Source organism: Asparagus officinalis, chromosome 3 (genome assembly GCF_001876935.1).
Source record: "Asparagus officinalis chromosome 3, Aspof.V1, whole genome shotgun sequence".
In the NCBI taxonomy this organism is placed as follows: Eukaryota; Viridiplantae; Streptophyta; class Magnoliopsida; order Asparagales; family Asparagaceae; genus Asparagus; species Asparagus officinalis.
The window spans coordinates 43,119,555-43,133,125 of record NC_033796.1 but is presented as its reverse complement, the minus strand read 5'-3'; positions in this window follow the sequence as shown (position 1 = coordinate 43,133,125).

Below are 13,571 nucleotides of genomic sequence, written 5' to 3'. Positions count from 1 at the left end.
GAATTAACAAGTGCGCTTATAAAAATCACGGGCTGGGTTTAGAACTAGCATGATGTGGGCTAGAACTGGCTGTATACGAGCTAGAACTAGGGTAATAGAAGATAGAACTAACGTAGAAGCTACAATTAACAAATTTGCATGTAAAAAACGCGAGCTTGGTTTAGAACTAGCAAGTTGTGGGCTAGAACTGATTGTATACAAACTAGAACTAGGAAAATAGGATCTAGAACTAACGTAGAAGCAAGAATTAACAAGTTTGCATTAAAAAACGCGGGCTGGGTTTAGAACTAGCATGGTGTGGGTTAGAACTGGCTGTATAAAAGCTAGAACTAGGGTAATAGAAGCTAGAACTAACGTAGAAGCTACAATTAACAAGTTTGAATGTAAAAATCACGGGCTGGGTATAGAACTAGCAAGGTGTGGGCTAGAACTGGCTGTATACAAGCTAGAACTAATGTAATAAAAGTTAGAACTAACGTAGAAGCAAGAATTAACAAGTACGCTTGTAAAAATCGCGGGCTGGGTTTAGAACTAGCGAGGTGTGGGCTAGAACTGTCTGTATACAAGCTAGAATTATAGAAATAGGTGCTAGAACTAACATAGAAGCAAGAATTAACAAGTTTGCATGTAAAAACACAGGCTGGGTTTAGAACTAGCAAGGTGTGGGCTAGAACTTATTGTATACAAGCTAGAATTAGGGTAATAGAAGGTAGAACTAACATTGAACCAGAAAATAACAAGTGCGCGGGTAAAATACGAAGGCTGGTTTAGAACTAAAAAGGTGTGAGCTAGAACTGGTTGTATACAAGCTAGAACTAGGGAAATAAGAGCTAGAACTAACGTAGAAGCAAGAATAAAAAGTAACGGTTAGAACTAACATTGTAGCCAGAATTAACAATTGTAGCAGTTAGAACTTACTCGAGGACTACTAGAACTAATACGATAGCATCTAGAAATAACATATCATTAGGTATAACTATTATCAAATATAATTAACAATGATTTATAAAAACATGACTGTGTCCTCATTTATAACAATGATTTATAACTATGATTTTAAACTATCAATGAATAGTTTCCTTCCATTACAGCAGCAAAATTTGACAGAAACTATCTTCATGCGGTGTTGCGGAGAAGAAAGAAGCTGGATCCTCATTTGTTGCTTCCCTCACTTGAGCGGTAGATGTCTGATAAAACTTTATCGCTATCATTTCTCTTACGCTTTCCGCACGTGGAGGATAGAAAGCTGGACTTTGATGATCCACTTTGCGAGCCTGAAGGGTTTCCTGGATGCGGAGAATTGACGGTGGGGAGAGCCGCCGCCAAATTGGAAGGGCCGATCCTTTGGTTTTGGAGAAAGCGCTGCCACTGTTCTCTATCCACAGTAATGTGCCTACCGTCCCAGCTAACCTCCTACAACTCTAGATCATAACTAATAGGCTGTGCAAGCTGTGGCCCTAAGTTAAGGCGAGTGGATCCCTGAGCCCTCTCCAAACCCGTCTTACATTGGACCTGTGTGACGGCGTAGCCTTTCTTTATGTTTCTGTCAACTGGAGATGTGTAACAGAACCCAAGCCTCTTAGGGATGTCAGATAAATCCCTAACCTTGAGGAGCACTTTGCAGTCTTCGAAGTTAGTATTGTTTATGACGTCCCTAGAGCACTTAATGCATTCACCACTACCAGCGAGGAGAGTTCGCAGGAATTCATAATTCCAGAGGTGGTATGGTACATTGAAGAGACGGATCCATACAAGAAAATGTTGGGGCACCATTATTAACCTGTGATCTTCCCTCCAACGGAGGAATCTTCCCCTAAAGGTGCCCATGTCTACTAGGCCGAGCTCTATGGCTTGGGTAAGTAGGGCGTCCGATGGAAACTGCACCATGAATCTATGCCCTGCCGCATTTTTTATTTGATGGGGCCACGACGTTAGATTGAACCGATAAGCCAGCATCTCTCTGAGCTCCTGGACGGATGGACGGCCTGCTTCAAGATTGAAGATGGCGAAAGCAAAGAGATGCCTGATGGTGCTGGTAGTAGTGGTAGGGACGGTAAGCAACCTTGGTGGGGCACGAGTAGTAATACCGTGATGACAATCTCGAGAGTGGTGCCCCGACCCATGGCAATGTACACAGGCTCAATCCTTATCCATCTTTGATGTTAACTAATAAAGATTGAAGAAGTTGGGTTTGAAAGTTTGTTTTGGAATGAGGTGTTTAGAGAGTCTGCATGCTGGTGGAAGAAGAAGAAGTTGATGGGTTTTGAAGGAATGGCGGCGACGTGAGAATCGAGAGAAATAGTACTGAACTATACTTTATTAAATGCGAATATATGATGAGAACCTTGTTGGGGTGATAGGACATGTCTTTAAAAGGAGCAAATAGCCGGTGTGAATTATGGCAGTAATGGGATATTATATTCTTGGGAAGACGCGTTCAAAATAAGCCAGAAATAAAATATTCGCCCTAGAACTATCACTTACAAAGTTAGAACTAAAGCGAAGTTATAGATAACAAGAATATAGCTAGTTCTAGATCCTATTACCCTAGTTCTAACCTGTATTCAGCCAGTTCTAGAACACACCTTGCTAGTTCTAAACAAAGCTCGCGTTTTTTTCAAGCGCACTTTTGCTAATTCTTGTTCTACGTTAGTTCTAGCAGCTACTAAGCTAGTTCTAGCTTGTATACAGCCAGTTCTAGCCCACACATTGCTAGTTCTAAACCCGCCATCATATTTTATCTGTAATGATAGTTATTTTTGCTTCTACGTTAGTTCTAGCTTCTATTACCCTAGTTCTAGTTTGAATACAGCCAGTTCTAGCCCACAACTTGCTAGTTCTAAACCCAGACCGCTTTTTTTTCCTGCACACTTGTTAATTTATGCTTCTACGTTAGTTCTAGGTTCTATTACCCTAGTTCTAGCTCGTATACAGCCAGTTCTAGCCCACACATTGTTAGTTCTAAACCCAGCACACGATTTTTACAAGCGCACTTGTTAATTCTTGCTTTTACGTTAGTTCTAGCTCCTATTACCCTAGTTCTAGCTTGTATACAGCCAGTTCTAGCCCACACCTTGCTAGTTGTAAACCCAGCACACGTTTTTACATTCAAACTTGTTAATTCTAACTTCTACGTTAGTTCTATCTTCTATTACCCTAGTTCTAGCTTGTATACAGCCAGTTCTAGCCCACACCTTGCTAGTTCTAAACCCAACACGTATTTTTTTACATTCAAAGTTGTTAATTCTAGCTTCTACGTTAGTTCTAACTCCTATTTCCCTAGTTCTAACTTGTATACAGCAAGTTCTAGCACACACATTGCTAGTTCTAAACCCAGCCCACATTTTTAACATTCAAACTTGTTAATTCTCGATTCTACGTTAGTGCTAGCTCCTATTTCCCTAGTTCTAGCTTGTATACAGCCAGTTTTAGCCCACAACTTGCTAGTTCTAAACTCAGCCCGTGTTTTTTTCATGCACACTTTTTAATTCATGCTTCTACGTTAGTTCTAGCTTCTATTACCCTAGTTCTAGCTCGTATAGTAAGTTCTAGCCCACACCTTATTAGTTCTAAACCCAGCCCACGATTTTTACATGCGCACTTGTTAATTCTTACTTCTACATTAGTTCTAGCTCCTATTACCCTAGTTCTAGCTTGTATACAGCCAGTTCTAGCCCACACCTTGCTAATTCTAAACCCAGCACGCATATTTACATTCAAACCTGTTAATTTTAGCTTCTACGTTAGTTCTATCTTCAATTACCCTAGTTCTAGCTTGTATACAGCCAGTTCTAGCCCACACCTTGCTAGTTCTAAACCCAGCATGCGTTTTTTACATTCAAACTTGTTAATTCTAGCTTCTACATTAATTCTAGCTCCTATTTCCCTAGTTCTAGCTTGTATACAGCTAGTTCTAGCCCACACCTTGCTAGTTCCAAATCCAGCCCGCGTTTTTAACATTCAAACTTGTTAATTCTTGATTCTACGTTAGTTCTAGCTCCTATTTACCTAGTTCTAGCTTGTATACAACAAATTCTAGCCCATAACTTGCTAGCTCAAAACCCAACCCGTGTTTTTTTCCTGCACACATGTCATACTTCTACGTTAGTTCTAGCTTCTATTACCCTAGTTCTAGCTCGTATATAGCAAGTTCTAGCCCACACCTTGCTAGTTCTAAACCCAGCCCGCTATTTTTACAAGCACACTTGTTAATTCTTACTTCTACATTAGTTCTAGCTCCTATTACCCTTGTTCTAGCTTGTGTACAGTCAGTTCTAGCCCACACCTTGCTAATTCTAAACACAGCACGCGTTTTTATATTCAAACTTGTTAATTCTAGCTTCTATATAAGTTCTATCTTCTATTACTCTAGTTCTAGCTTGTATACAGCCAGTTCTAGCCCACACCTTGCTAGTTCTAAAGACAACCCTTGTTTTTTTCAAGCGCACTTGTTAATTCTTGCTTCTTCGTTAGTTCTAGCTCCTATTACCCTAGTTCTAGCTTGTATACAGCCAGTTCTAGTCCACACCTTGTTTGTTCTAAACCCAGCCCCTATTTTTTTTAAACGTACTTATTAATTCTTTCTTCTACGTTAGTTCTAGCTCTTATTTCCCTAGTTCTAGCTTGTATACAGCCAGTTCTAGCCCACACCTTCCTAGTTCTAAACCTAGCCCGCATTTTTTTAAGCGCACTTATTAATTCTTACTTCTAGGTTAGTTCTAGCTCTTATTTCCCTAGTTGTAGATTGTATACAACCAGATTTAGCCCACACCTTGCTAGTTCTAAATCCAACACACGTTTTTTATATTCAAACTTGTTAATTCTAGCTTCTACGTTAGTTCTGTCTTCTATTTCCCTAGTTCTAGCTTGTATACAGCCAGTTCTGGCCTACACCTTGCTAGTTCTAATCCCAGCCCATGTTTTTTTCAAGTGCACTTGTTAATTCCAGCTTCTACGTTAGTTCTAGCTCCTATTTCCTTAGTTCTAGCTTGTATACAGCCAGTTCTAGCCCACACCTTGCTAGTTCTAAACACAGCCCGCATTTTTTTCAAGCGCACTTGTTAATTCCAGCTTCTACGTTAGTTCTAGCTCCTATTACCCTAGTTCTAGCTTGTATACAGTCAGTTCTATCCCACACCTTGCTAGTTCTAAACCCAGCCCGCATTTTTTCCAAGCGCACTTGTTAATTCTAGCTTCCACGTTAGTTCTAGCTCCTATTTCCCTAGTTCTAGCTTGTATACAGCCAGTTCTAGCCCACACCTTACTAGTTCTAAACCCATCCCGCATTTTTTTCAAGCGCACTTGTTAATTCTAGCTTCTACGTTAGTTCTAGCTCTTATTTCCCTAGTTCTAGTTTGTATACAGCCAGTTCTAGCCCACACCTTACTAGTTCTAAACACAGTCCGCGTTTTTTTTCAAGCACACTTGTTAATTCTAGCTTCTACGTTAGTTTTAGCTCCTATTACCCTCATTCTAGCTTGTATACAGCCAGTTCTAGTCCACACATTGCTAGTTCTAAACACAACCTATGTTTTTTTCAAACGCACTTGTTAATTATTGATTCTACATTAGTTCTAGCTCTTATTTCCCTAGTTCTAGCTTGTATACAGTCAATTCTAGCCCACACCTTGCTAGTTCTAAACCCAGCCTGCGATTTTTACAAGCGCACTTATTAATTCTTGCTTCTACGTTAGTTCTAGCTCATATTTCCCTAGTTTTAGCTTATATACAACCAGTTCTTGCCCACACATTGCTAGTTCTAAACCCAGCCCGCATTTTTTTAAGCGCACTTGTTAATTATTGCTTCTACGTTAGTTCTAGCTCCTATTTCCCTAGTTCTAGCTTATATACAGCCAGTTCTAGCCCACACCTTGCTGGTTCTAAACCCAGCCCGTGTTTTTTTCAAGCGCACTTGTTAATTCTTGCTTCTATGTTAGTTCTAGCTCCTATTACCCTAGTTCTAGCTTGTATACAGCCAGTTCTAGCCTACACCTTGCTAGTTCTAAACCCAGCCGCGTTTTTTCAAGCGCACTTGTTAATTCTTTCTTCTACTTTAATTCTAGCTCATATTTCCCTAGTTCTAGCTTGTATACAGCTAGTTCTAGCCCACAACTTTTTAGTTCTAAACCCAACCTGCGTTTTTTATATTCAAACTTGTTAATTCTAACTTCTACGTTAGTTCTAGCTTCTATTTCCCTAGTTCTAGCTTGTATACAGCCGGTTCTAGCCCACACCTTGCTAGTTCTAAACCCAGCCTGTGTTTTTTACATGCACATTTCTTACGTCCAGCTTCTACGTTAGTTCTAGCTCCTATTTCTCTAGTTTTAGCTTGTATACAGCCAGTTGTAGCCCACACATTGCTAGTTCCAAACCAGCCTTCTTATTTTACCTGTGCACTTGTTATTTTCTGGTTCTACTTTAGTTCTAGCTTCTATTACCCTAGTTCTAGATTATATATAGCCAGTTCTAGCTAACACCTTGCTAGTTCTAAACCCAGCCCGTGTTTTTTTCAAGCGTACTTGTTAATTCTTGCTTCTACGTTAGTTCTAGCTCCTATTACCCTAGTTCTAGCTTATATACTGTCAGTACTAGCCCACACCTTGCTAGTTCTAAACGCAGCCCCTTTTTTCACATGCACACTTATTAATTCTAGCTTCAACGTTCGTTCTAGCTTCTATTATCCTTGTTCTAGCTTGTATACAGTTAGTTCTAGCCATGTTATTTCTAGCTTACTCAATGTTGGTTCTAGGTACTATTGTTTCAGTTCTAGATGTTGTTGTGTCTGTTCTATCTTAGCCATTATCAGATCTATTTGTTCTCACGTAGTTCTAATACTTACAACATTTCTGCTAGTGGAGATGATGTTAGTTCTCATCACACCTGAGAATACTTTCAACATTAAACAAAACGTACTAGTTTGTAAATATACAAGCAAAATAGTTAACAACATATCAAGTACTTAGTCAGCAATAGATTCATTACATATTTTACGGTTGTGACCTTCCACATGACATCGAGAGCATTTAAGTGGCCGGGTGTAAACTGTTCTGTTGTTGATACGCCTGGTCTTATTTCTCGTTTTCTTTTTGTTGTTAATGGTGGTAGGATCTGTATCTCCTTCCGTGGTACGCTACGCTTCTCGTAATCAGGGATGAGGTAGAGGATTGGCTCGTAGCTCTTTTTAAAAGCTTCAACCGTCATAAACCAGTCACAGAATTGGTAAACATCCCTCTTCATAAACATAATGGTTGCGCATGCATGTTTGCCCCTCTTCATAAACATAATGGTTGCGCATGCATGTTTGCAAGGGATACGGGTTACATCCCACGCGCGGCATGTGCATGTTTTATTGTCAATATCCACTTTACAAGTTTTATGAGATTGTACCTCAAATAATCCTGTATGAGACTGACGCACATCCAATGGACGCCCATTTTCCATGTTCTCTTTGAGGGCAAGTTCAGCTTTGGGACAAAGAAATCCATTCCAACTTTCAGCCATTAATCGTCGTTCATTCATGCGAACCATAATCTGTTTACGTATGTGTTCTACGAGTTGTAGTATCCGTAGAAGCCTAGCCTCATGTATCCATTTGTTGAATGACTCTGCAACATTTGATGGAACGTGACCATATCTGGAACATAACAGGGAATTCATCAAAAATACTGAGTTATTTGTCATGTCAGTTTTAGCTGAGTAGTTGTTAGTGCTAGCTTCTCTCGTGATAGTTCTAGATGGTACCCAGTTAGTTCTAACTCCAGCTAACTGGGTTATTACCCATGTTCTATTACAAGTGTTGGGTATAGTGCCTATGTTAGTTCCTACTAGGTTATAGTTAGTTCCAGTGTATACATTCATGTCTAATTTAGTTAGGCAAATAACTAACTGAAATAAGAAATGACATAGATTATAACTTACCTAATTCCGGGGGAAAATGCGTTAGCCCAGTTCTCTGGAGCGTAGTTCATGACAATATTGTAGGCTCGTTCGTCCGCCAGTCTAATGTCCTCCACATAGTCATTCCATTCTATTTTAGTATATTTGTAACAAGCAGATTGCAAAAGGTTGCCCAAAATCCGAGTATCCTTTGCCTTGAAACCCAAGTCCCGCAACTTTGTCCTGAAATTCTCAACTAGATGCAGAACACATCTAGAGTGTATAGCATCCGAAAAATATTCTCTGACTGCTTCTCTGATCCCCTTATCCGCATCAGATATTATAACTAGCTTATGTGGGGGGTTGAATGGATCTGGCCTTTCATAGAGAATAGACCATAAACCTATAAATATTTGTAGTTAACATATTTGAAGTTAGAGTTAACAACGAATGAGTTAGAACTAGCATGAATTCTAGTAGAACTAACATGACCCGAACTAACCTTGTAAGAACCAATTCCAGTTGACAGTATTTTCCTGATCGCAAATGCAATAGGCTAATGGAAATATCCCCTGATTTCCATCGTATGCAACGGCGCTGAGGAGTATACCTTTGAAACGATCTTTCAGAAAGGTACCATCCAAAAATATAAGTGGTCTACAACCGTTCAAAAACCCATTTATGCAGGCGGCATAACAGATGAATAGCCCTCCCCTCATTTTGTTCAACATGAATGTAGCTACCTGGGTTTGTCTTCTTAACCTCTTCTACATACCTAGATCATTGAAAATTATATGTTAGGATCAACATAAATGAAATTAGTGTCTATATTATAGATATTATCTTCTTTTACCATTATAATTGATCGTAGGACTCATGGGCATCACCATATAGTTGCTCTTGTGCTCTTTCTTTACCCCACCATATCTTGCTATAATCGACCCTAAGCCCATACGAAGTTAGTAACTCCTTTTGTACGTCGATAGGTCGTAAATCTGGTCGGACCTTTAACGTGGGTAATACTTGGGTCGTAATGAATTGTCGTGACGCCCTAGATTGACCTGCATTATTGCCAAAATTCCCACAAGTGTGGTTGTCCACAAAGGTTTTGATTTCAAGTCTGTTCTTATTTTGTGTTGGAGAGGCAAATAACATCCACGGACAATTTTGGGCTTCCTTGAACCGACAAAAGGCTCGAATACGCTTCGGTTCATTCTTAGCAAACAAGTACTCGAATATTTTGGCCATAGAATAGTATATTAAAGCCAATCTTAATTCCTTCGTACTCTCAAACCGTTGTCCCTCACCGGTTAAAGCAGTGTGTCACCAAGCAGAAATCCTCTCTGATCTACTAATCATGTCATCAATCATCGGATGATACGAGTTGCCGTGCGAGCACCTTTGATGATGGAATTATCAAAGGTGGGTAGAGGAGAAAACAATAAGAACACAAGAATAACTCAGGTTTTGGGCGAAGGAAAATACCTTCTCTAGATTATGAGTATGCAATTTATAATCTCTCATAATTTTACTCTAGAATTGAAGAACAGGCTCTCCAAATCTCAATTATAATTTTAATCTCTCTTGATTAAACTCTCTGATTGTTTTAAACCCTAAAACAATCCCTTATATAGATGTACAAACGTGGATGGCAATTTGGTAAATAACCAGACCCAAATCCAACAGGAATTCGTGTGAACAGAAAACCAAACGAACCAGGAAACCCTCGATGAGTCGACTCATGACTGAGATGAGTCGACTCATCAGAAACTGGACAAAACTCAAAAACTAGCAATGAGTCGACTCATGACAGTCATGAGTCGACTCAACCTGATGAGTCGACTCATGACTGTTATGAGTCGACTCACAGGCTGAAAACTGGATACTTTTATTCTTCTGCTCGTCATCTCGTTTCACGCTTTCTCCTGTGTTCCCTTGTACTATTTGACACCTCTATTCTCATGCTATCATGAGAATCATCTATCCTTAAGCTCCCATGAGGATCGCTAAGTTCCAAAGAGAAGATACACCCGTATCATGGGTCCCCCCTTTAGGAACTTGAAGTCCCATTCAAGTTAGAACTTTAGCTGAGGAAACTCGCGAGCCCCTCCTTCTTTGTTGAACCATTTAGCCTTGTTAGGAACTTGACCTTGATGTCCAATGAGAAACGACTCCTTCATTCCCCGCCTCGTCGTGGTCGTTTTTTGCTCCAAAATGCAATCTTCCTTCAGTGGCTCCTCTCTATCAAACCACAAGTCTTCAACATGCAGTAAGATCACCTTGTCATCACCTTCATCATCCAGTAATGGAGGTTCAAACAACTTCAAGTACTCGGCATTGATCACCGAATACATGCCTAAGTAAGGTGGTAAATCAAGCTTGAAAGCGTTGCCGCCAATCTGATCGAGAATCTAAAATGGACCATAACGTATCGGTTTCAACTTCTTCCCTTCTCCCTTGAGCCTCTCCTTACTCAATTTCAGCCACACCATATCGCCCACGCCAAAGTTACAAGGAACCCGATGTTGATCATGCTTCGCCTTGTACCTTGCTTGTGACTTCTTCAACTGTGCTTCAACTGAGGCATGAATATGCGCAATCTTCTCCAGAAATCGTTGAGCAATTTTTCTTTCATTCCCCTCCTTGTCGTCCGTCGTTGCTTCACTCGAAAATACAAGATCAAACGGACTCGGCGGTAAGAATCCATAACAAGTCTCAAACGGTGACTTTCCCGAAGATCCATGAATCGCCCGATTAAAAACAAACTGCAAATATGGTAAGCTCTCATCCAAAGTCTTGGGATGCCTGGAATTATATCCCCGTAACATATGCACCATAGTCCGGTTGACTACCTCCGTTTGTCCGTCTGTTTGTGGATGAAAGGCCTACCTCCGTTTGTCCGTCTGTTTGTGGATGAAAGGCCGTGCTCTTCTTCAATTTAGTGTCCATCAAACTCTACAAAGAATCCTTTGTGGATGAAAGGCCGTGCTCTTCTTCAATTTAGTGTCCATCAAACTCTACAAAGAATCCCAAAAATGTCCGAGAAAACGGCTATCCCGATCCGAAATTATTGAACTCGGCAACCCAAAATGCTTCCACACATGTTCGAAGAATAACTGTGCTGCACCCGCTCCCGTCACGGGCAACCCAAAATGCTTCCACACATGTTCGAAGAATAACTGTGCTGCACCCGCTCCCGTCACGGTCTTCTTACAAGGAATCAAAAACACCATCTTACTGAACCGGTCCACCACAACGTACAAATAGTCATACCCGTGCTTGGTAGTTGGCAACCCTCCTAGAAAATCTATAGATATGCTCTCCCACGGCCTAGAAGGAACCGGTAGTGGTAGGTACAATCCCCTCTTCCTGTTAGAAGGCTTCGAAATACAGCATAACTTACACCTTCCAACATACTTGGTCACATCATCATGTTGGCCTTCTTATTTTGATGATGTTTAACAAATAATTTATAACTAATGTTGTTTGTCTAGTGTTTGTGCATTCCTATGTATTGTAGACAAACAACATTGTTGGAGGTTGGATGGATTAAGCCTACACGATCATATCAAGAGGAGGTTGTCGGATTTATGGAGTGAAGCTACATACAATTAAAGTTAAAGATCAAGTTCAAGCTTCATCCGTAACGTGTACCAAGTTGAGCTACAATGAAGATCAAGATCAAGCTTGGGTAATTTAGTATAGGTTTATATTATGTGTGTTTAATACGTTAAGCTCAATATCTATACACACACATTTTATTGGTTTCTTCGTATATATATATAGTTATATATATATATACATAAGTTTTGGTTTCTATGCATATATATAGTTATATATATACATACATGTGTTTTGAGTTTTTATGATTATATATATGAAATTATATATTTCATATTTTCTATTGTTTTTTGAAAACATTGCATAGAATATGCAATTTTGTGAAAATATTATATTCTTAATTTGTAGACTTCAATATCAGTTTATAAATGTTTTACTAAGTCTATAAAAACATTTCACAAAGTTTTAAAAGCTGGTTTATGTCAAAACATCAAAATTCAAGTATCTCATATTTTCATGTTTTGGACTATTTTGTAAAATGATAATATTTTTCATTTGGGATGTCCTTTCTGATAACCAGTCGCTGTAGCATGTTTATTATCATGTCTACAATCATTCCCCAAAGTTTTACATTTTTTGGAATTTATTTGATATTTTTAAACAACATTTTAAAATCAGCAAATCAGATTTTCATATGTCAGTTTTCGGTCGACCGCACCGGTCGACCGATCATTTGATCTTTCATCACTGGGCGACAGAGAGTCTGTCGGTCAACCGGTCCGGTCGACCGAAAGCTCCATCGGTCGACCGCACCGGTCGACCGACGATGGTCCAGAACTGCTTCTTCGTGTTTTTGCTCTCCGTCGGTCGACCGATGAAATTTCCAGTCGACCGACAATAGATCCGTTGGCTTCCAACGGCTATTTCTATGAGCTGTTTGCTGGGGCTGTTTTTGTCTTTTGACTTGGGATTTTTAGCTGAGGTTTTGGAGGATATAAATACTCTCTTTGATCTCAGTTTTTAACTAAGAAAAGAAGTTTTTAACAAGGGTTTGAAAAAGGGTTTAAGCTTGTTTTAAGCTTGTTTAAGGGTTTGGTTTAAAGCTGTTTCCCATTGCCTTCAACTCTTAAACTAACCAAGAGGGTTTTTAATCAAGTTTAATAAAGTTTTTAACAAGGGTTTTAGTTTGGTTTAAGTGTGTTTAAAAAGCTTTTAAGCAAATTGAGAGTTTGTTTTTGTGATTCAATTCTACAAGAGCTTGAGGAGATCATCTATTGGTGTTTGGGCATTCAACTATTCTCCCTCCAACTCTTGATATATTGAGAAGTTTTCTAAACTCTATTTCTAGCTTTTTTATATATTTGATTATCATTGTTATTAAGCTAGAACTACATTGAGTTTAGTTTTGATTTATATCTCTTTGTTCACACACAACCTATTGAGCTTATTGTATTTACATTCATAGTATAATTTGGGGTTGTGGGTTTGTGACTAAGAGTTGTGCTTAATTGAGTTCTCACCTTGTTTTGAGAACAATCATTTGTCATATTTGTGCTTATTGTGAGAATCACTTTGTAATACACTTGTACACCGAGTGAGGAGTGTGTGGTGAGAGTCGGGGATCGTCCCAAGAGGAGTGGCGTCGGTTGACGTGCCTAGGGAGAGGTTGTAACCGAGCACTTGAGGGAGACACGGCTAGGTCCAACACTTAGTGGGTGTAGAGTGGGATTACAATAGTGTGTTGATTGTAAAGTTTTCGGTTAGCTAGAAAACCGAGTGTGAGGTGTAAACGTTGTTCGGGTGAACGTAAAAAACCCGGTTGATAGTGGATTTCTCCCCGGGAGTGGGGAGCGGAGACGTAGGACGGAAGGTCCGAACTACATGATCATATTGCTTGTTTGAGTTTGTCTTTGGCGTATTTGTTTTTGCATCCATCTTATATCGCCAATTGTGCATTGCTCTTTTATTCCATCCACTATCTTATATAGATTATTTACCCTTGTGTAGTTTATATATCCTTGCATATATATATTCATCATATAGGATATATCTCATTGTGTATATTGCATATTCTTGCACATAACTCTTTGTATATCTATCTTGTAAGAATATATTTGTTAATTAATTTTAATTGG